The sequence below is a fragment of the Panthera onca genome, chromosome B3 (assembly GCF_046562875.1).
Source record: "Panthera onca isolate mPanOnc1 chromosome B3, mPanOnc1 haplotype 2, whole genome shotgun sequence".
NCBI classification, from domain to species: Eukaryota; Metazoa; Chordata; class Mammalia; order Carnivora; family Felidae; genus Panthera; species Panthera onca.
The window spans coordinates 113,565,838-113,589,346 of NC_138344.1; the positions used below are offsets into that span (position 1 = coordinate 113,565,838).

At 40.4% G+C, this 23,509-nt stretch overlaps 1 protein-coding gene across 4 annotated transcripts in view; it reads left to right on the top strand.

Moving 5' to 3' along the window:
- RAD51B (RAD51 paralog B) overlaps positions 1-23,509 on the top strand; it is a 641,492-nt gene that overhangs the window by 539,490 nt on the left and 78,493 nt on the right. The gene's annotated exons all lie outside the window — the stretch shown is intronic.

Consider the following 23,509-nt stretch of genomic DNA (forward strand, 5'->3'; position numbering starts at 1 on the left):
TGGGCTGAGAAAAATATAAGAAATTGGAGGCGGGGGGTGGGGGGAGAAATTGGAGGTAGGGATCAAGCCATCAAGATCAAGCCAATGGACTCCAGAGAGCCTGAGACAAGACTCAGCACCATGGTTTGCATCTAGGCTATAGCTATGCACCTTCTTTTCTACCTATTTCTGTAGGAAAGAGCCTTTGCTCTTTCTACAACTGCCCTAGGGAATGCTGGTAGTAACATTAACAGCTGCCATTTTTTGTGACCAGCACATGATGAGAGCTACACAAAGATTTTCTTTACAATATACTCGGAGGTGGGTTTTTACAATAACACCATGAAGTGGGCATGATTACCTTGATTTTACAGATAGGAAAATAGGCTCAGAGAGGTTAAAAAATGTTCTGAAGCTTAAAACACTTAATAAATGATAGAAAAAGAACTCAAACTCAGGTCTGTTCAACTCTAAAGTGACTTTTAACCGCTAGATTGTTTAGCTTCATAAAGGTCATGGTAGACATCTGGTATTTTTGTTTGCCCTTGATCTCTTACCCCTTCTTTTAATACCTGCACCCTGATTTTCTTATAAGAAAATGCACCTCTTCAATTTTAAGCCTGGATTATCTAGATAGGACTGATTGTACTCACTGTCTAGAGGTCTGACCAAAGGAAGAATCACATACCATTTCTATGGAGATTGGTTTGCAGTAATCAGTTAACTCAAGCTAAGTCGATTAGAGTAAACCCAGGACTTTGCTGGAACAGATGGAGTTGCTAAATTGGTAGAATATAAGCCTGGAGCTCCTGGTGGCCATTTTGGATACTGTACAAAGGGAACACACTTGAGAATGTCAGTGAAGTCAACCCAGAGGGAAACAAAACCAAGAGATTGAGAAAATGTTCCATGGGGAAGAAGGGTAAGTTCTGAAGTCATCATTTGAGGCCCTGGATCCAACTGTGCCTCAGGTCAATTACCCCTGAACATTCCAATTACGTAAGCCAGTAAGTTTCCTTTTTTGTTTAGTCTCAGTTGCATTGCTGTGCCTTACAACAGAAAGAGCACCGAATAGCATACACATTGGATGCTCATAGTTATGTACAAATGTGAAGCCAGAAAATTTTAATGATGAGAAACTTTATTATTAAATTGGTGTTTATATCCTCCTATTAGGTAGAGACCAGTTATGATTAAGTTTTTTAATGTTTATTTATTTTGAGAGTGAGAGAGAAAGCACGTGCATATGAGCAGGGGAGGGGCAGAGAAAGAGGTAGGGAGAGAGAATCCCAAGCAGGCTCTGTGCTGTAAGTGAGGAGCCCAACACTGGGTTCGATGTCATGAACCTCAAAATCATGACCTGAGCTGAAATCAAGAGTTGGATGCTCAAATGACTGAGCCACCCAGGTACCCCAAGACCAGTTATGATTATTCAGGTTCATCTTCCTCCTTTCTCGGTGATTCCATCCTTGGCTTTTTCTCTTCCTCCCTTTATGTTTGCTCTTTTCCTCCTTCATTTTCTTATGGCCTTTTCATTATTCACCTCCACTACTGTAGAGAGAAAAAAAGCATGAAACTTGTATTAAACAGCTTTACTGGTTTATAAGGCTCTTTGAAAAGTTTCAGATAAAAAGTGACTTAAAAGCAATTAAAAAATCATTTTTGGGTTTTAGTTAGCTGTGTCTTATTTGCCACATATTAAGCTTTATGAAAGTCCTTGATGTCATTTCTTCCATGGCAGAAGTACAACCTTTTCTGGTTTAGTCTCACTTAATCATTAATGATGGGCTGTAAAATATTCTTTCCAGTTCAAAAGTGGCATCAAATAAGTAACTAAGATGCCATTAGTAATAATTTTGGAAATGTGGTCATTTAGCAAGCTGGCATTTACTGAACATGTACCATGTACTGGACTAGGCTCTGGAAAAAGCAAAGGAGAATAAAACATAGTTTTCAAAATCTAGCTGGATCGGCAGGCCTAGGAACCACTGACCATAATGTAGTGTGATGGGCAGAAAGATAGTAAAAACATTTCACAACTAGTTCTGCATAGGAAGGAACTAGGCAGAACAGATGCCAGGTTTGGGGGAAGTGGGTTCTGGAGCTACCCCCTCCCACTGTGCCAAGCATTAATGCCTTAGTTTCTGGATGCTGTAGGAGGGTCCTACACTGGCAAAGCAAGGGGGCCCTTGGGGACCTTAGGAACAGCAGCTATTTGGCAAATGGTATGGCAGTATTTCAGTATTTTAACAACTGGAATGGGTTGAGTAAGCCTGGGAGTCATTTGATAATCAAGGCTTCATAATGGAGGCAAAGAGAGGGGTGACTTTACATAGAGGAGTTGACATTTGAGCTGGGCTTTAACAGAGTTCATTCAGGGAAGAGAGAACAGTCCCTAAAATGTTAAGGTGTGCCTGCCATGTTTTAATCAGCAGAATCAGGTTGAGTGATCAGGAGGGAGAGGGGAGAGGAGAGACTGGAGCAGTGAGTTGGCCCAGGTTGGGAAGGAGCCACAAAAGAGTTTGAAAAATAGACCATAGGGAGCTAAGCATGGATTTCAGGAGGTTATGAATGTGGTAGGACTTTTGGGTTATATACAGGAGTCTTGCTTGCCTGATGGAGAGAGAAAATCCAGTTTAAGATTATGGAGCTATATGAGGTATATACTCTACCAGGATACCACTGATCTGGGAAAGCTAGAAGCGCAGGCATTTAAACCACAAAAGCCTTGGACCGTTGTTCACCCTAAAGCAAGGAGCTGGGAAGCAAGTATTTTTCAGCATATGTCCTCTTCTGGATTCCTGAGGCCTTCTGGGTTACTTCAAAGCTGTCCATGTAGTTTCTTAGGAGCAGGGCCCTCATCATATACATCTTTGTTTTCCCTACTGTCTAACTCAGTACCTGGGACATAGGAGGTTCTCAGTAAATATTTGTTGAATTAGTATAACATTAAATAATTCATTCAGCTCTAAGTAACCATTGCTTATACTTATTGTAAATACACTGGCTTTATGTAATTACACAGTGTGTCTGCCCTTTTTAGGTCCTGTATTTTCATTCTGGCATGATCTGCTTTCAGTGGCATTCAGCTAAAGTCTGTGCCTGCTCAACAGAAAGCTTTTGGCGACAATGAATCGCATATCCTGGCTCAATTGCTCCTGAGTGTGACACAACATTCACCCTCTCTTTAACTTGACTGATCCTACCTGTATGTTTCCTACCTGTATGTTGTTTATTTATTCTGAAACAGGAAACATACAAGTAATACATATTTGTGGAAAAATAACCAAGCAATATAGAGTAATACAGAGTAGGAGGGAAAATCTTCCAGAGGTGTATAGTCTTCTAGACTGTCTCTATGCATATGAAAATATGTGTGTGCTCACAATACCTAATGTTCTCTAATCTGCTTTCTAAACCATCCTTACCTCATGGATAATCTTGCCATGTAAGTATAGTTACCGATCTTTTTTTTCCTAGCAGCATAGTATTCTATGGTGTGGATATAACAGAAATGCAGTCAAGAGGACGATGACACTAAAACGAATGAAATACTGTGTTTCTTAAACTCCAAATACTTTAGGTATTTTTGTTTTTAATTACTTAAAGAAACAAATAACTGATCCAAACTAAAAAAATAGCAATCTGCAGCCTCACTTAAGAAATAATTGATTTAAGTCCATTATTATTGTAGGCATGCTTTGCTTCATTGTTAACCTCGTCTAACCCCTTCTACCTGGGAACCCCAAAGAGCATAGTAAACATTGTACAAATACTCCATAAAAGTTGTTCTGTACTGGTCTGGACTTCATGGATCTTTAAATATATGTTGTTTTAAAATGTCTTTTATTAGGGCCGGCCTTAATTGGTCTTCTCTCTTGATCCTGATTTTAAAGGGGAAGATGGCCCAGGAAACCTCTCGGGTCTCACCAAATAATCTAAGCCCAGAACAATGAGATTCCTTCAGGCCCATCCCCCAAGCCATCCCTGAGATCACACTCTCTCATCATGGGACTTCTGAGTCTGAGATTCTGTAGCTGTGCACCAGAGGACTGAGGTCTCCTGGCTCTTGTGTTGCCAAACCTGGCTTTTGTTTCCGTTTTTTTGCTTTCATTCTCTTTTGCCACCTTTCTTCCAGTTTTTGTAGAGTCTTGGCTGGCTTCCTCCTAAGGATGGATCTGCCTGCCAGTGTGTTCAGGAATCTGCAGTGTCATTAGAGTGGTTACCTCTAATTGGTTCTTCTTTGCTGTGTTAGAACTCTGCCCTGAGCGTTAAGAAAACTCTTCAGTGTGTGGGCTCTTGTCTCTGTGAAAAAAGCTTTTGTCCTGTAATCATTAGGCAGAGCTCTAGTTTACTTCTAAAACATGATTAAATCCTTGGGAAGGAGGGGGAAAAAATAGAGGGCTGTTATTTAAGATGGGTACCCTGAGGGAACAAAGGAGAGGCTTTTCACATTGTTGTGTCTCCTAATTGGGCCAAGCCAAGGTTGCTGTGTGTCATTCCAGAAAGCAGTTCCCTGCCTGGTGGGAGGACAGGAGCACAGGGGTGACAAATTGAAGCTGACGTTGGAAGGCATGGGACCAGAATTCAAGACTTTTTAAGGCCAGATCTTCTGAACTTGCCTCCTGTCCCACCTCTGAAGGGCCCTGGGGGAGAGAAGAGAGCTTAGACCCCCACACTCTGCTCTGTAGTTCCCGACATAAAGAGTTTCCCTCCCCCAGAATTACTGGGAAGGGGCTGGTTTGCTTTATTCCACATAACTCTATATTGCTTGAATTATTTATAGGGAACATGTGTTATTTATATAATCGGAAAAAATAAAACTATATTCATAGTGTGGGCAGGGGTAAAGAAAGAGAAAGTCAGTTGTTTAGTGGAACTAGCAAATGGTCCCATAGTGCAGTAAGGTCAACATTAAGAATAAAAAGCGCTAGTGGGATTATGATACTTTAAAAGGCCCCTAAAAATTCTGAGCAGGACTAATCCTTAGTATGGTGACAAAAAAAGGGAAGACTTTAACAAGCCCCCCCCCACCTCCTTCCTTTGGGGGCTCAGTGTCAGACCATACTGGACCCTACAAAAGGCCTTGTCCAGACTTCCCACCCCAGTGAACATCTTATGTTGGACAGCTTTCTGACCTCTTTCATGGTAAATATTCTTCTGTATTCCCAGCTTCAAGGTCTGGCCTTTGAGGTAAGATTATCTTCTGACTCATTCTAGAGAATATGGTCTGCCTGATAGTACATTTGTGCATTAACTGGGGAGGCTTTCTGGAGATACAATTTAGTCCAAGTATATGGTTCTATTAAGAATTTCAGACCTGAGGGGCACTTGGGTGGCTCAGTCGGTTAAGCGTCCAACTCTTGATTTTGGCTCAGGTCATGATCTCTCACTCTTCTGAGTTGGAGCCCCACATGGGCTCTGTGCTGACAGCGTGGAACCTGCTTGAGATTCTCCCTCTTTCTCTGTCCTTCCCCCACTTGCACTCTTTCTGGCTCTTTCAAAAGAAATAAAAGAACTTGGGGTGCCTAGGTGGCTCAGTTGATTAAGTGTCTGACTCTTGGTTTCTGCTCAGGTCATGATCTCATGGTTTGTGAGTTTGAGCTCTGCATTGGGATCTGTGCTGACAGCATGGAGCCTGCTTGACATTCTCTCTCTCTCTCTCTCTCTCTCTCTGCCCCTCCCCTGCTCACTTTCTCTGTCTCTGTCTCAAAAATAAATAAAGTTAAAAAAAAAACTGAAAGAAAGAAAGAAAGAAAGAAAGAAAGAAACTAAAAAAAAAAGCATTTCAGATCCTAACAAGTCAATGAAGGGAGGACGATTTTGACTAGGGACCTTCTGTCACCCTCTAATCAGGCCCCATATATGGCTGCCTGGTGAGCTCCCTTGTTCTTGGGCTTCTATATATAAAAGTTCTAGGTATGGGCAGCCAGACACTCCCCTATATTAATCAAATTAATGCTTGACCTATGCCTCAGTTTTCTCATTGGTTAAATGGGCATAATAGTAGTATTTACCTCATAAGGTTGGTATGAGAATTGCATGTCTTACAACAGTGCCCGGCACATAGCAAGAGCTTAATTAATAATTGTTAGCTCTTATCACTGTTATAACTCCAAGCCCACCACGAGTTCTGATGTTTGAAGTAAGCCCCAAATGGAAACTTGGTGGGTTCCCAAAGAAATAGGGCAGTTTTTAAACTCTAACTTACAAACAATCTGGTTTCTATCAAGCTCTTCTTACCAAGCTCTTTCTCAAGTTCTTCTCCTGCAAATCCCTATTTTTTGAATTATTTCAGTCTATGAGCCTATTTCTTTGAGCTAAAGATACCTTAATTCTTCAACAATACTCAAAAACTGAGTCACTCTGTATTTATAGATAGTATAAAATTTAGACACAGTCACAGTAAAAATAATGAAAATGCAAAGACTAAACTGACTGGTCCCCAGTTATGCCCTGACAACACCAAAGAGAGTTAGTGAATAAAGTTCCAGCTCTCTTCCATCTTAATGAGCTCATTGCAAGAACCAGTTCAAACTAGATTTAGTCGAAGCCCTAAAGGAAAGGATGGGAATGATATTCCGCTGTCTCTCTGTTACACTCTTAAACTCATTGGCAATCCTGTCTCGTGTTTCCTCCTTGTCCCCTGCCCTTTTTTTCACTGGAGGAGGGCTTTAGGGAAATAGTAAGAATGCTGCAGTAACAGAGGGAATTAATTTGACCGTGCTCTGAAGAAAGAGTGTGTTGATTTCCCACTAGCAATAGTCTCTCCACCCATCAGAGCAGAGCCAGGGATGTGGTACATTACACAAACCAGTCCCACTTGACCAGCTGTTTTTGGATATGTCAAGCCCAGAGTTCGGCCTCTTTACATAGAAACATGTTGCCTTCCTCGAATCAATTCCTGTGAGACGAGAGAAAATCCCGTGTGGCCCAAGCATGATGTAACAGGGATGTGTGCTTCAGAATTCAAGACACACCCTCGCAGTTCCTGGCATCTTTTTACCATAATAATCACACAGCCACAGTCTTGCTTCTGTGACCTTTGCAGGCCAGAGCTGCCTTACCTTGGCTGTATTTCTGAGCGGGCCTGGACAGGAAGATCCAGCTCTGCTTCCTACGGTCCTGTGGACGGGGCTGGGAAGTCAGGCCTGCCTTGCTGCGTGTTCAGAGAGCTTAGCATTTAGATCAGGGCAGACTTCTTGTGCATCTTTTTTTTTTTTTCCTGGTCATTTTTATACTTCTGATTTAGTGTACAGAAAGGCGACAGGTCTTTGTCACTTGAAATTGCCTATAAGAGTATTTGGTTGGGGGCACAGGGTGAGTGGCTCAGGCAGTTAAGCGTCCGACTTTGGCCTAGGTCATGATCTCACGGTTATGAGTTCAAGCTCTGCATCGGGCTCTGTGCTGACAGCTCAGAGCTTGGAGCCTGCTTCAGACTCTGTGTCTCCCTCTCTCTCACTGCCCTCCCCCACTCGCACTCTGTCTCTCTCTTTCTCAAAATTTAAACATTAAAAAAAAATTTTTTTGGGGCGCCTGGGTGGCGCAGTCGGTTAAGCGTCCGACTTCAGCCAGGTCACGATCTCGCGGTCCGTGAGTTCGAGCCCCGCGTCGGGCTCTGGGCTGACAGCTCGGAGCCTGGAGCCTGTTTCCGATTCTGTGTCTCCCTCTCTCTCTGCCCCTCCCCCGTTCATGCTCTGTCTCTCTCTGTCCCAAAAATAAATAAAAAACGTTGAAAAAAAAAATTTAAAAAAAAAAAAAAAATTTTTTTAAAGAGTATTTAGTTGCTTCAGTAGGAGCTAGATTGAAACGTCCGAATCCAGATAACAATGAAACCAGCTCATTGCTACCTAAGTATGAGTGATACTTCCATTAACTTTTGATTTTTTTAAATGTTTATTTACTCTTGAGAGAGTGAGGCAGAGAGAGAGGGGGAGGCACAGAATCTGAAGCAGGCTCCAGGCTCTGTCTGAGCTGTCAGCCGGGACTCAGGAACTCACAAACTGGGATATCATGACCTGAGCCGAAGTCCAACGCTTAACTGACTGACCCACCCAGACTCCCCTAACTTTTCATTTTTTTAAGTTAAAAATAAAGTTTAAATATGGTATTTGATGGCCGTGAACTTGCTAGTGATACAAACAGTTCTTACTTCTTCCTTTAGCAAAACCCAATCTAATGGTAACATTAACAGTTTCAGTAATGGTAAGAAATCTCATTTGAAGCCTTAATGAGCAGGGCTACAGCCTGTATGTGAAATTTTACATTAGCCTTACACACAGAGACATTCTCACATGAGCAGCAAAGGCAAATAGATCACTGAACTATCTATCCTTCAGAACAGGGGAAGTCACTGACTTTCCTGAATATTTTTCACCCCCTCCTCCACCATAGTGGAAAAAAGCTAACATTTCTTAGGTACCTATGAAGTACCACATTTTTCATTAATTTCCTTCATCTCATTAATCTCTGCAATAAACCCATGAGGGTGGTATTATTGTGCTCCTTTAGAGATGCGGAAAGCGAGGCTTGGAGAAGTTGGGGTGCCCAAAATCATACAGCCACGATGTGAAGCCATGATTGAGACTAAATTGAAAGCATTTTACATTGTGTAATGATGATCATACTTGGCCATATTTTTTTAGCCCCCTAGAAGAATGATTTGAGGATAGTCACAAATTATATTGAGCACCCTTGAAAGGAGCTTTTTGGTTTATATAATACTTATGTGTATGGTGTGTGTGTGTGTGTGTGTGTGTGTGTGTGTGTGTGTAGCTGACCCTCAAAGCTATTGTTATGATAATGACACCAAATCACTACCTGATTGGAGATGGAACTAAAGCTCGAAAAGATGCCTCCTCTTTAATGTGGAGGTTCAATCGCTTATGTTTATCTCCACTCTTTCTGATGACCCATCTGAAATAGTTTCAGTTTAATAATAATAATAAAATATTAATCCAAAAGGGCAAAGACATTGAGAATCACTTTGAGACATCGGCAGATTTCAACCAAGTATTAGAAGACAGGAAGTGATAGAAGATTGACAGGGCATAACAGAGGAAACTGCAAATCAAAGTGCTTTCAATGTAGTGTAACAGTAGAACACAGGTTTTCTCAGGACTCAGAAGCACCAGATATCACAGAAGGTAGAGGAGATGACAACAGATTTGTTGAAAATTGTATATGAAACATTTGCACCCCCTTTGTCACCCTGGACAGCCAGCTGATAAATCTACAGCCCAGACTGAAGGCAAAAATTAGCTTTGGAGGGGCACCTGCGTGGCTCAGTCCGTTAGGTGACTGACTTCAGCTCAGGTCATGGTCTCACGGTTTGTGAGTTTGAGCCCTGCGGTGGGCTCTGTGTTGACAGCTCAGAGCCTGGAGCCTGTTTCAGATTCTGTGTCTGCCTCTCTCTCTGCCCCTCCCCTGCTCGCTCTCTCTCTCTCTCTCTCTCTCTCAAAAATAAACATTAAAAAAATTTTTTTTTAATTAGCTTTGGAGAAAATGAATTAGAAAAATTTTAGGCTTAGGACTCCAAACAAAGCAGAAGATAAGGGGAATCCTGTGGCTAAAACAAGGGATTATACCTACCAAATGGTGATCTTTCTCTGCCCTGCTCTTAGAATGTGGAAACTAGACAAGAGATTGGAGAACTCATTTCTGTAAATACCAGTCCACCTCTAAGAACTTATCTCTGTGTTTTGACATTGGTCACTTTCCAGTGAACCCCACCAGTTTACAAATGTTGTCCATATACATAGTATTTCTAATTTTATTTTTAGAATAAAATATATTTTGTGTTATATAATTTAAATATGACTGAACAGACAAGGATCACCAGACTTTGGAAGATGCCTCCCACATCAAAGAGGAAATAAAACAAACAGAAAAAAAGAGCCATGAGGAGTTAGAGCTAATGCAAAATTTAGAAAAAAGAATAATCTCAGAGAATTAAAGATGATATAAGGACAAGAATAGGATGTGCTGAATTAGAAATAGAAGACAAGAAAGAGATCCTGGAAATTAAAAACTTTATGGTAGCCAACATACCTTCAGTTAAAAGGATGGGAGATAATACCAAGTGATAGTATTTGCTATTTCAAATAATATTTCAAATGCTTATGTGTAAGCATTAAGTTCATTAAGAACAAAATAAAAACAATCATCTAAAACCACAAACAGATTTAAAACAGAAAAAGCAGGTGGCAAGGTTGAATGGGGGAGATAACAAAGATGTGTATTGAATCAGAATTTGGCTTGGGAGACTCGATGTAGAGAATGGTAGAGTATGGCCCTCAGAAAGTCAGTGCTTCCACAAAGCAAGAGGAACATTGACAAAAACTGCCAAAAATCAACCTTTCAGAACTCTGGAAATTAACGACAGGCTTGCAACAATTTGAAGAGTGTTTACTCAAGAAAAGCAGAAGAATCTTGGTAAGAACAGCAACATTTGTGGCATTTTAACTTTCCCTAATCCCATCCTCCTCCTCCCCAGCTCTGCAGTAATCTTGAAAGCCAACCATCTTTCAATTACAGTAACATTGTAAACCAGCAGCCTAGCAGCCACTGGAGGAAGCAGAACAGGTTTCGAGCTCCCCAAAAGCCCGATCCAAGAGAATTGTCAACATGTGACCTGTTTGGCAGCTCACTGAAAACTCTATTCTCAGGGCTTGTCTCTTTTGCCCTGCCTCAGAGCTTGGTCTATGTGAACAGCCCTACTCAACAGGGAATTTGTTGAAAACAGTCAGTGTCAATTACTTACCATTATGACTGCCTAAGGCCCCATTACCAAGTAGGGATAACAAGAGGCTGACCCCCTCCAAAAAAAACAATTGTAAAGAAAATAACTGGGGAATGAGATGTCCTCAGGGACCTTTGTAAATGTCCCACATATACCAGGGAACCTAGAAGTCTATACACATGCACAGGGCTTTGCTCATGCCCAGGAAGGACCTAAGAAGACCCTAAGCTCTCACTTCTGGCTGACCTTAAGGCTCTGTGTAAGTAGGAAATAAAGGTTAAGACAGAGTTTTAAACTACTTGCTGGAGTGTTGAAGTCATGCCCCAACACACACAGAGACCCTTGGCAAAGGTAGGGAGACTTACTGGCTCAAGGCATTTAGGGAATATTTTCGATCATTAGCTATTTAGTTATTAGTCACTAGGTGATTTCATGTACAAAGGATCCTCAATAAAAATAGTTGGCTGACTTCTCATCAGAAACCAGAGGCCAGAAGACAGTGGAATGACATATTCAAATTGCTGAAACAAAGACTGTCAACCAAGGATTGTATATATAGCAAAACTATCTTTCAAGAATGAAGGATAAATTAAGACATTCTGAGAAATAGAAAATCTGAGAATTTGTCACTAATATACCTGACCTATAAGAAATACTAAAAGGAGTTCTTCAGGCTAAAGTGAAAAGACACTAGAGGGTAAGTCAAATCCACATGTGAAAACAAAGAGCATTGGTAAAGATAAATACATAGGTAAATACAAAAGACAGGATGAATGTATTTTTTGATAATTTTTTTCTTCCCCTATCTGATTTAAAAAACAACTGCATAAAGCAATAAATATAAAACTGTTGATGGACCTGAAATGTATAAAGATATAATTTACATAACAGTAGTACAAAGCAAAATAGGATAATGAAGCCATATTGGAGCAAAATTTTTATAATTAGTGGAAATTAAAGTGTTGATCTGAAATAATTTTTTTTAATTTAAAATTTTAATAACAATTCCCAGGGAAACCTATAAGAAAATAGCTCAAAAATATGTAGTAAAAGAAATAAGAGAATTAAAATGGTATTCTAGAAAAATATCTAACATAAAGAAGTCAGTAATGGAAAAATATAGGAACAAAAAACTGTAAGATACACAGAAAAACAAATAGCAAAATGGCAGACATATCCTACCTAGTCAATAATTATATTAAAAGTAAATGAACTAAATACTCCAATCAAAAGCAGAGATTGGCAGAATAGGTAAAACAAACAAACAAAAACATAATACGATCCAACCAAATCCTGTCTACAAGAGATACACTTTAGAGTCAAAGACACAAATTGGTTGAAAGTAAAAGAATGGACAAATACATACCATGCAAATAGCAATATTGTGATTTAGATGACCCAAACATATTTTCTACAGTTCCTAGCTCACAGATTCCAAAACTTTTAGATTTCGGAGCAATAAGAGCAACAGAGCATCTTTTGTTATAATATTTAGTCTTCTGTTTTCAGTTCCTGAAAATGCTTCAGAGCATTGTGAAATGGTTGTTTTATTATTCATGACAAGCCCTTTCCACCACAAATGAATGGATTTATGGCAATGAAGGTGATTTTTGCAAAGCACCTAAGGATGTGATCTGGTTACCAGGAAAACCAACCATAAATAAGGGGGTTTGAACTTTTAATTTCACACCCTGATTTCCAGGGAAGGGAAAGGGACTAAAGTTTAAATGGATCATTAATGGGTAATGAGTTAATGAAGCCTCCACAAAATCCAAAAGGAGGCGGTTTGGATAGGCCCACGTTGGGGATCCTGAATGCTTCCACATGCCACCATCCTGAGCCCCAAGCTCCATAAGGACAGAAGCTCCATTGTTCAGGAACTTACCCTATACATCTCTTCATTTGGATGTTGATTACTATTCTTTAATATACTTTGTAATCAGTAAGTGGGTTTTTCTGCGAGCCTTCCTAGCAAATTAATGGAACCCAAGGAGGGGGCATGGGAACCTCTGACTTATAGCCAGTCAGTCAGAAGTACAGGTAGCAACCTGGTCTTGTGATTGGCATCCTGAGGTGGAGGGGGCCATTGGAACCTCCAAAATGTGGCCAGTTTGTCAGAAGCACAGGTAACAACATGAGCTTGTGACTGGCATCTGAAGTGGAGGCAGTCTTATGGGACTAAGCACTTTGCCCATAGAATCTGATTCTAGCTCCAAGTAGATAGTGTCAGAGTTAAGTTGTGGATGCCCTGTTGGTATCCAAGAATAACGTCGTGGTGTGGGAAAGCCTCCACATACACACACACTGCAATTGGGTTCAGTAACCCCTTTACAGTGACCAAATGAGAGCTGGTTACTTATATCAGACAAAATAGACTTTAAGACAAAAATTATTACTAGAAACAAAAAAGATTAAAAGAATAAAAAGGTGAGTCCATCAGGAAGACATAAGAAGAATAAACTTATATGCACCCAACAAATGAACCCCAAAATACATGAAGCAAAAGCTGAAAATTGAAGGGGAGTAATAGACAAATCAGTAATAATACTTGAAGATTTAATACCCACTTTCAATAATAGAACAACTAGGCAGAAGGTCAGCAAGGAAATAGAAGACCTGAGCAACACTATAAACCAATCTGATAAGCATTTGTAGCACATTCCACTTGACAATAGCAGATACACATTTTTCTCAAGTGTACATGGAACATTCTCCTGCACAGACCATATGTTAAACCACAAAATGAGTCTCAATAAATGAAGAAGGAAATCATGTAAACATCTCTAGTCACATAGAATAAAATTAGTAGTCAACAATAGAAGAAAATTTGGGAAATTCTCAAATGTGTGCAAGTTAAACACACACTCACACACTCACTCCTAAATAAGCAATAAATCAAAGAAAAGATAACAAGGAAAATTAGAAAATACTTTGAGAAAGCAGAAACAAAACTACAACACACCAAAACTTATATGATGCAGCTAAATCAGTGCTTAAAGGGAAATTTATAGCTTAACTGCCTATATTAAAAAAGAATTTTATTGCATATAATTAATACTTCAGTAAAATTGACATTTAATATAGAAAAAATGACCCATATTCTTTGACTATATACATTTATATGCTATCTATATATGTGTAGTCACTAAATTCTCTCTGATGTTAGTATAATTTGGGGAAAATCACTAACCCTTTCAAACTTCATGTAAAATTCACTTAAAAAAACCCGAACATGGTTTTAAAAATATATGAACAAATATTAAGCTTATAGATAACTATATGCATGCTAAAGTATTTAGGGGAAAGTGCACTGATGTTTGCAATTGACTTTGAAATGCAATGACAACAGAATATAACATGGGTTGATGGATGGGTAGATATGTGATAAAAACAAGTATAATAAAATGCTAAGGTATAATCTACTTGATAAGTTTATGGGTACCCACTAAAAAACTCTTTCAACTTTGCTGTATGTTTGAGAATTTTCATAATAAAATGTTGGGGAAAAAATAAGCTCAAAATGACACTCTGACCCTGAAGTATTACTATCATAATTTACTAAGTTAATATCTTATTGGTCTGAGGAACTTAACGTTTTCTTTAGGGAGCTAGCTCTTTTAGTTTATATGCTTTGGGAACCCGGTGTATTATAGATAAACATTTTTAAATAATCACCAGAGAGATGTTATAAAAGAGTATAGTGATACTCTATGGGGGAATAAGGTCTTGTAACCTCAGGACCAAACTTTGTAGGAGAATCTTCTGAGTCTAGAATTATATTTCATTAGGAATTCAAATCAACTTAATTTCTGCCCCTAATTTCTGTAGGGAAAGTTGTGAAGTAGACCACATGTAGATAAATTAATAAGTTCATGCCTGCTCAAATATGGTTCATTTTTCCACCCTGTCATTTTCCAGTACTTTATGACTTCTGCAGATCTTACTCCCCTATTTGGAGAAGGCAGTTTAGATGCCATTAAATTCATTCTCCACTCTCCTCTCATAATCTTGCAAAGCTGTCGGTACTGACACTTCAGTGTTCCACAGAGAGTGATTTTCCAAGTGATGAAGCAGATTCCAATCAGTATACGATCCAGATAAGGACTGGGAACTGGACCTCTGCCACCTTTCCCTCCAGCTCTCTTAACACAATGACTAGGGAATTCCTTTGAGGATCACTGGGTACACTTCAAGCCCCCCTGCCCGCCCCCCCCCCCCCCCCCCCCCCCCAGGTCCTGTGGCCTCTTTCCAGCCACAGAGATCTTCCTGTCTGGAGCGTTTCCGGCTTTCTGTCCCTAGGCTTGGAGAATTCAGCTCAACCTGGGGAAGAGACAGAAGACTTGAGGTTATCAAAAGCCTGTTGAATTATCTGATGCAAGACTGACTGCCTTGTTTGCCTCCCTGGCTGTCTTCCTGGGCTTCAAAGCAGCTGAGAAAACAACCTTTTTCTAAGTCTTGGACAAGGAGGAAAATCCCTGGCATGAAGAATTTCTGTCACAGACACTTGGTACAGCTAGAGGAAAGGTTTGTTTAGCTTAGCAATGGGTTTTATTAGCCTAGACATCCAGTTGAAGTGAGAAAATAGGGTCCCTGTTGAAGGACATTTCAGAGTCAGTAGGTTTCCTCCCTTGCTTCTCAGAAGGACCTCTGCATGCAGATGAAAGTATTAGATGTATTCAACAAGGACATCACTGCTGAATTCATCAACCACCACATAATTTGCTGATCACAGAGGAGGCTGAAGCAGGGTTAATTAAATAATTGTGGATGGATATGAAGTCACATTTCTCAGCTGTCTCAATTGCTTCCCACCCCAGTTTTCTTGGCTGAACATGTTACATTGTCTTTGGACTCTAAGTTTTGTAGCAGAGAGCAGAGATAGAAAGAAAGCCAGGTTTACCACCTGCCCCTTACAGAAAGAAATTCTTCTGCTTATTCTTTTCCTCTGCCAGCTGGTTTTACTCTGCCTTTCGCCCCCAACCAATGTGAGATTTGGGGTAGTGGTTGCGAAGGAGAAGGAAATAGAAGAGAGGAAGGACTCATTAGCAGTGTTAAGGGAAGCCTTCCTGGCACAAGAATTAGAGAAGAGAAAGTGGAAGAATTGGTGCCAGATTACCCTCAGCACATGGCTGCTTATTCATGTCTCCTTTCCTGGGCCATAAAGGCAAAACTCACTTTTTCCTAAATTTGAGGCTGTATTGCAGAAACTCAGGTAAACTGCCAGGACCAGAACTCTATAAAAGCAGCCTCCAGGAAGGCCTGTACCCAAGGTTCCTGACATCTTTGTGTGTCTGCTCCACACTGGCTTTTCTGACCACCCATGGAGGAGAAGGCCTGGGCTGGGTTGCTCCAGATGAGGGTCACACCTACACTTTAGAATGACACAGGCACTATCCCTAGAAGGTGTCACCATACTGGAGAAGGCCTGAGGTTCCTATGGCCAGCACTTTCTGTTCTATGGCTCCTTTTCCACTTTCTGAGCCTCTTAGAAGTGGGATCAGGCCAGGAAAAACATGTGATGCTATAGCAAGCTGAAACCAAAGACTTGACTTTGGACCTGCCCAAGCTGAGAATCTTGGCAGTGATTGACTGGGCAAGCTGCTCTTTTCTATGGCATCTTCTAAGTCTCCCAACTTTGGGGAGGGGTGCCAGCTAAGTCTTCAAAGTGGGTATGAGTCAGGGCTTCTGATGGTCAACAATTTGTGCATTTATTCACTGCTTCATTTTTTTGGTTTTATAATTCACCTTCTGTTATGTATTTGGCACCATACTGGAGGTTGGTGGGACTAGGAGAAGCAGCAATGATGGTCTCTACCTTCAAATACGTGGTAGTAGGTCCAGGTAACATTCACTGTGAAACAGTGGAGAAAGCAGTAGGCACCATTAGAGAGGTATAGATGGAGTGTGAGGGGATTAGAGAAAGATTACCTCAGGCTGGAGCAATGGCATGGGCTTTCTGGGAGAGGTGGCAGTTGTATGGGATTCAAGGAGTAGGTAGGATTTGGACATTCAGAAATGAAGGGCAGAAAGAAGACTGCCAGTGTGGATGCTTGTGAACTTCCAACCTCCAAGGCAGCTTGCATGGATGTCTTATCCAACTCCCTTCTTTGTCTTGACTTGTGCAATATCCAGGCTGCAGAAAAAAAATGCCCTTATTGTCTGTTATACATCTTGCTTCATTTGATGTATTATCCCAGAAAAGTAGATTCATCTGTGCATGACACATTGGGGGCTACCGTCATGGTGGTTCAAAAACAGACTATAGAACCATCTGGCTTGGGCTGAAATCCCGACTTCAGCACTTATAATATAGCCACCTACCTCAAAGTGTTGTTGTTTTCTCCTTCATCATTATCGTCATCACTGTGGGAACACCGGAAGGCTCCCTCACCCATCCTGATCCTGTAGGACTTTCCACTATTTTAGATCCATTAATCTCCTTTGAGAGCCTTATATTTAAAATGCAAACACCAGAAAGGGTAACCCTAGAAGGTTTAAATCAGCTGCCACTTTAAAGCTAAAGAGAATCAGCTGACAATGTATTTGCTCCAAAGCCAAATAGGCACCTGAGGGGACACAAAAGAAGGAGAATAGGGTCTGTAAGGGGAGGCCAGTGAGCCCCAAAGGCTAACTTCTCTTTCCAAGTTTTATTTAGAATACCTAGGCCTCTGTGTGTTCACTTGTAAATTGGGAGAAAACTTCACACATAAAGTGTGAAAAATAGGGATAAAGTGAAGAACAGTGAGGAAAATACTCACTGGTCATTTTCAGAGCCCACTTTGTGCAAAGCACTGGTTTGGGCCCTATAAAAGGGATGGATGTGGGATCAAAGAAAGTGCTCTGATCTTTGCAATCCCATCGAAAATTCAGAACATACACATAAGAAATAAATTGAGGTAGAAATAGATAGCAGTCCTTTAAAAAGTGCGAATTCACACAGTGCAGATTGAATCTGCCTGGTCCACAGTAGGTATTCAATAAATGTTTGTTGATGAATGGATTGAATGAATGAATGAGTGAGTGCCCAGGAAAAAGAAACTCATAGTAGAATGTCAATGGGAAAAAAACCCCAAAGGCCTAAAGACCTCCCTGTATTGTCTGTCTTCTGCCACCAGAATGTCAGCTCCATGAAAGCAAGGACCTTGTCTGTCTCATCCCCTGCTATCTCGCCTGCATCCAGAACAGTGCCTAGCACAAAGGAAAGTGCCCAGTAAATATTTGTGGATTGAATGAGTACATGGATAGTACTTGGATACTATTTGTAGTACTTGAATAAGTACTTGGATAGTATTTGTGGATTGAATAAGTATGTGGATAAGTACGTGGATAGTGAGTAGGGGGTACAAGTAATGGAAATTATGTCCAGATAGTAGTGGGATTTGGAACCCAACACATCTATACCTTAAATGTTCTTCAAAAGAATTTTAATATATTGATGATCACTTTCCTTGCAAGAATAGGTGAAGAGAGGAAAAAGTATATTCATTAGAGTATTAAGTCAAGCTAGTCTGATATAAAGGAAACATTAAAGCAACAACAACAACAACAACCTAGCTATTTGCAGGTGGGATAACAGCTCACAACACCACACACCTGCCCTGTGTGGCCTTAGGCTTTGGCCTAAGACACTTTGGCTTTCTAAGCCAAAGTGTCTGCACTCATTCTTGCCCACCTACATATTTCTGTGAACCCTCAGAGGATTCCAAAGCCAACCTCACACATTGCATGCAAGGTTGAGTATGATTTAAAAAAAAAGTTCATCTAGCATCTTGGAATTTTATTAAGCAGCCAGGCCCTCCCTGCAGGTCATGATGTATTGCAGAAGGCAGAATGACATTTGACAACAGCACAAGTCAGACAACGATTAGAGCACACCAAATGTAGGAGATGACTGAACATCTGAAACAAAATAGCCCAAATCATCTACTAGGGAGGTTTGTTTGCATTAGAAAAGGATAATTTCTAGTTTGAAAGGTAGAAAGGCACAAGAGCGTGGGGTATTCATTCAAGTCTTAAAAAGGGAAGACTCTCTATGTATTCACAAAGATACATGGCAAGCATCACTTTTTTCCTGAAATCTGTTGGGCTAGAAAACGAATTTACTCTTCTCCTCTCTAATATGTAACACTAAAGAATCTTCAGATCAGAAAACTCATATAGAAAGAAAGAAAGAAAGAAAGAAAGAAAGAAAGAAAGAAAGAAAGAAAGGAGGGGGGAGGGAAGAAGAGAGGGAGGGAAGAAGAGAGGGAGAGAAGTATGGAGGAAGGAAGGAGGAGAGAGGGGAAGAAAGAAAAGAAAAAAGGAAGAATGAAAGGAAGGAAAGGAAGAAAGAAAACTATTAAAAGCAAACACACCTTCACCCCACTTCACCCTTCACTTCCAGTTGTTCTTCTGTTTGTCAGTTTCTCTTTTGGAATTTAGGCTCCAATCCAAACACATCGCACCCAGTATGATTTGTTGATTGAGAAGAAGACCATCACTTCTCTTGTTCCAGATACTGTGTCTCCACTAATACAACCTGAGACCATGCTAGATTTTTGTGAACCACATTTCACAACCAACTTGTATTGAACTATAGTTAACTAACACTCCTAAACCATTTTCTGAATGCTATTCTGTAAGCCATTCTGTAACCAGTAGTTGGTCCGTTGTATTCAAGGACAGGGCCTTACATATATTTTAATAAAATTTCATTCTGAAAGATTTGCAGGATTTGTCCCAACCTTCTAGCTAGACTGAGATTTGTTTTGTTATTATGATTGTCTAATCCAATATAACGACTCTTTGCATTTTTTGTCTTCTGTTACCACATTCAGCATCCCATCAATAGGTTTAATTACATGATCCACAAGTCCAAATGTCACCTTTTTAGTAAGGTCTTCTCTTAATACTCTATTTAAAATTGACCCTCTCCTCAGTTCCAATACACTTCCTATACTCTTTCTCTGCCTTTTTTCCCTCCATCGCATGCATAATCATTTAATATACCATATATTCTACTCATTTTATTTATTATCTTTTTCATCCTTTAGAATATAAACTCCATTAGGGTGGCAGTTTGGGGCAGTTCTGTTCCATGGTGGATCCCATATTTGTTGTATGGATGGGGTTGAGGACATCAGTGTCCTTGTCCAGGTCAGTAAGAATGCTGAACATGGACAAGACCAAGGCTAGAATCCAATGCATTCTACTAGAGGTTGCTATTGATCTTCGTGTCACTTACAAACCCACTTAATGGTATTGGCCTCCAGCCCAACTTGTCTTTACTCTATCCCAGAAGGATATTGAGAATTTGTTACATTTTTTTTGCAGAAAATCAGATATTTCATGTTGGTGGTAGCCCTCAGATCTATCAATCTGGAAGTTCTTTCCAAAAAAAAGGAAGTGCGATTCATCTGACACAACTGATCGCTTCCTCTTTCTAACTGCATACAAATCATCCTTTTGATGACCGATTTTAAACCCTGCTCAGGAAGGACAGGGCATTTATCAATGACCTGCCCAAAGTCCATGATTCCCTGGAAGGGAGGTCTTTCCAGGTGTGAGGTCCCTCCAGGCGAATGTCTCTTGGCTTATTCACAGTGGGCATGTGCTCCCTAGGAGTGGAAGTGTTCAAATGATGGAGGTGGCACCACTGACCCATAGCCTTAGATCCTGTTTGTTGTGAGGCATTGGAATATCTTATTTTTTTCCCTTAGTGTCAGATTTTTAGTCTATAAAGTAAAAATGGTTAATATGATTTTCAAAAATATAGTATGATACTTTATTGATTACTATTTATTTATACCCTTTTGGTTTCATGTGCAATTATGCAGACAAGAAAGATCTGAGGTTTGGGATATGTTTAATTTATTTCTGTTGCTCTTTGATCTAAAGGATTTATATTTCTTCTCTCCATTTCCTTTTTTTCCCATTCTTTCTGACACAACTGTGGTTGAGGGCCTTGTCATCTCAGCCCTGAATTATCACAATAGCTTTCTAATTGGCTCCAGGACTCCTGTCTCTTGCTTCTTCATCTTAGATTCTTCAGTCGGGCTAATTTCCTGGAACCCAGCTGTTCAAAATGCGGTCTATGGACCACAGCATCAGCATCTCCTAGGAGCTTGCTAGAAATGCAGATTATCAGGCCCTACTGAATGAGAAATTGCATGTCAACAAAACCTGTAGGTGACTCATACGCACATTGAAGTTTGAGAAGTACTATCTTCTTTTCTGTCATGCCCTTCTCCTGCCATTGGGCATCCATAAACTTCACATTGAACCGCCCCTAAACTAACTCTGTCAGAAAGGTTCCACCTAATTTTCAGGTGAGGTGTATTGACATGAAGATGCTAATGCCCACCTATACGACCTACTCATTGGGTCTAAGAATGATGAGCAAATTTATTCACATAACTCTAGAGCAGTAGTAAAGCAGTAGTAAATTACTGAGATTTAACTTGAGTTGAATCCTTCTGGTAAAAGTAAAGTATTTTAGGAGCGCCTGGGTGGCTCAGTCGGTTGAGCGTCCAACTTTGGCTCAGGTCATGATCTTGCAGTTCGTGAGTTTGAGCTCTGCGTCAGGCTCTGTGCTGACAGCTCAGAGCCTAGAGCCTGCTTCAGATTCTGTGTCTCCCTCTCTCTCTGCCCCTTCCCTCTCATGCTCTGTCTCTCCCTGTCTCTCAAAAATGAATAAACATTAAAAAAAAAAGTAAAGTATTTTGGTTTTTGATGAGTGAAAAGTAAGGAGTACTTGGGAAGCATATGGGACGAGTTGATTGGAAATGTTTTTCTTAGTTTGGCTCAGTGACAGGAATTTTAATATACTTAATTTGATCTTCACAATAATCCCACTTAGGTGGGTGTTATTATCCCCATTTTACATGTGAGGAAACTGAGAATCAAAAAGGTTAGGTTGTGCAGAACCATGGTATTGGTTAGAATTCAGGCTACAAACACCATAGTAACAAAGACATTTGGAAACTCAGTGGTTCAGACAAGTGGCTCTGTCCTGAGATGGACAGGTGATCCCAGGTGGGAAGCACTGATGCTTTGTGAGGTCACTCAGCTTCCTGCTCCCAAGTTGCTTCATCATCTCCCAGGATGTCCACCTCCATGTAGTTGAAGCCAGTTCCTGCCCTTGGGAACAGGGAAAGGGAAAGTGGAGAGCACACAGTGATTTAATGAAAACATTAGTTTTCAAAACATTGGAAGTGTTACCTGTCACTTGTACTCACAGACTGTTAGTCAAAGCTTGATCACATGGTCACCCCCCAGTTGCAAAAGTGGCAGAGAAGTGTTGAAACCTGGGGAGTTATTAACTAAACAGAAGAAGAGGGGGTGGCTATTACGGGAAAATTGGAGGTCTTATAATAGGCACCATGCTGATTAGGGGAAGAGCCTGGATTCAAACTCTATGACTACAACCTATGATCTTTCCACCGCATTATACCACCAGAGTTGACAATCAGTAAATGTTTGCTGTATTGAGATAAATTGAGATATTACATTTAAGCCTTTTGGTGATTTGAAATTACTTCTTCCTTCTCTCTTGCCTCCCTGATTACCTAAGTGGCTCTGTGTAACACTATCCCTATCTTTGATGATGTTAATTTGTAAAGCAGGAAACTGGTCTTCATCTTCCTTCAAGAGAAATGTCATAGAGGTTCAGTGGAACCCTATGAAGTATGAGAATAGGTGTTAATGATAATACTTTTTTAATGACAAAATGACTATCCCTTTTATTTTTTATTATTTTTATTTTTTTTAACTTTATTTATTTTGAGAGAGAAAGAGTGTGCAAGCAGGGGAGGGGGCCAAGAGAGAGGGAGACAGAATCCCAAGGAGGCTCTACAATGTCAGCACAGGGCCTGACATAGAGCTCGATCCCACAAATGATGAGATCGTGACCTGAGCTGAAATCATGACCTGAGCCAAGATCATGATCTGAGACACTCGACTCACTGAGCCACACAGGCACCCCATGACTATCCCTTTTAAAGTAGGTATTTTGTTAAGAGAAAGCCATTGCTCAAAATATTTGTTGATATTTTGTGTTCGCTGGTATATCATTCAACTCTTGCTGCAGTGATGCTTCATGACAACACCACCAAAATCTCAGAAGCATAGAGTAATAAGCACTTAACTAATATGTATGTGGTTCTCTTGGGGGTCAGCAATATGGACTGGGTGTGGCTGGCCAGCACTGGCCAGCACTGCAGGTGCTGTGTGAGGTTGCAGGTGTCTCTCAACCTCCTTCTGAGATAGCAGGTTAGCTTGGACGTATTTTTCTCTCACAGTAGCAGAAGCATAAGAGAGCAAGGGGAGATATGTGAGGCTTCTCGAAGCCTAGGCAAAAAACCTGTTAGCCAAAGCAAGTCATATGGGCAAATCCTCAGTCCAGGGAAATACCTACACCTTAAGCAAGAGGAAATGTAGTTACAGGGCAAATGGCATGAATACAGAATTGGTAAAGAGCTGGGGCCAATAAAGCAAATTATCATGGCTTTGCTTTTACCAAGTTATTGTGAATATTTATAATGATAGTAAATCTTTATCTTTTAAGGGTAGCTTTGAATTTCTTTTTAGAAAAATAGCTAAATTTATGAATAAGATTAGAGAATCAGTCTAGGTTTATCTTTGGGCAAAAAGGTAGCTGTTAAAGCATGAGGCATAAAATAAGGAAACATTTCTAAAGGAACTGGTCAAGAATATGGCATTCAGGGGCAGAATAGTTGGGATAAATGTACAGCCTTCCAAAGTGATCAGCTGTTTGAAGGAATAACACTGATTTGGTTCTAAAGTAATTTT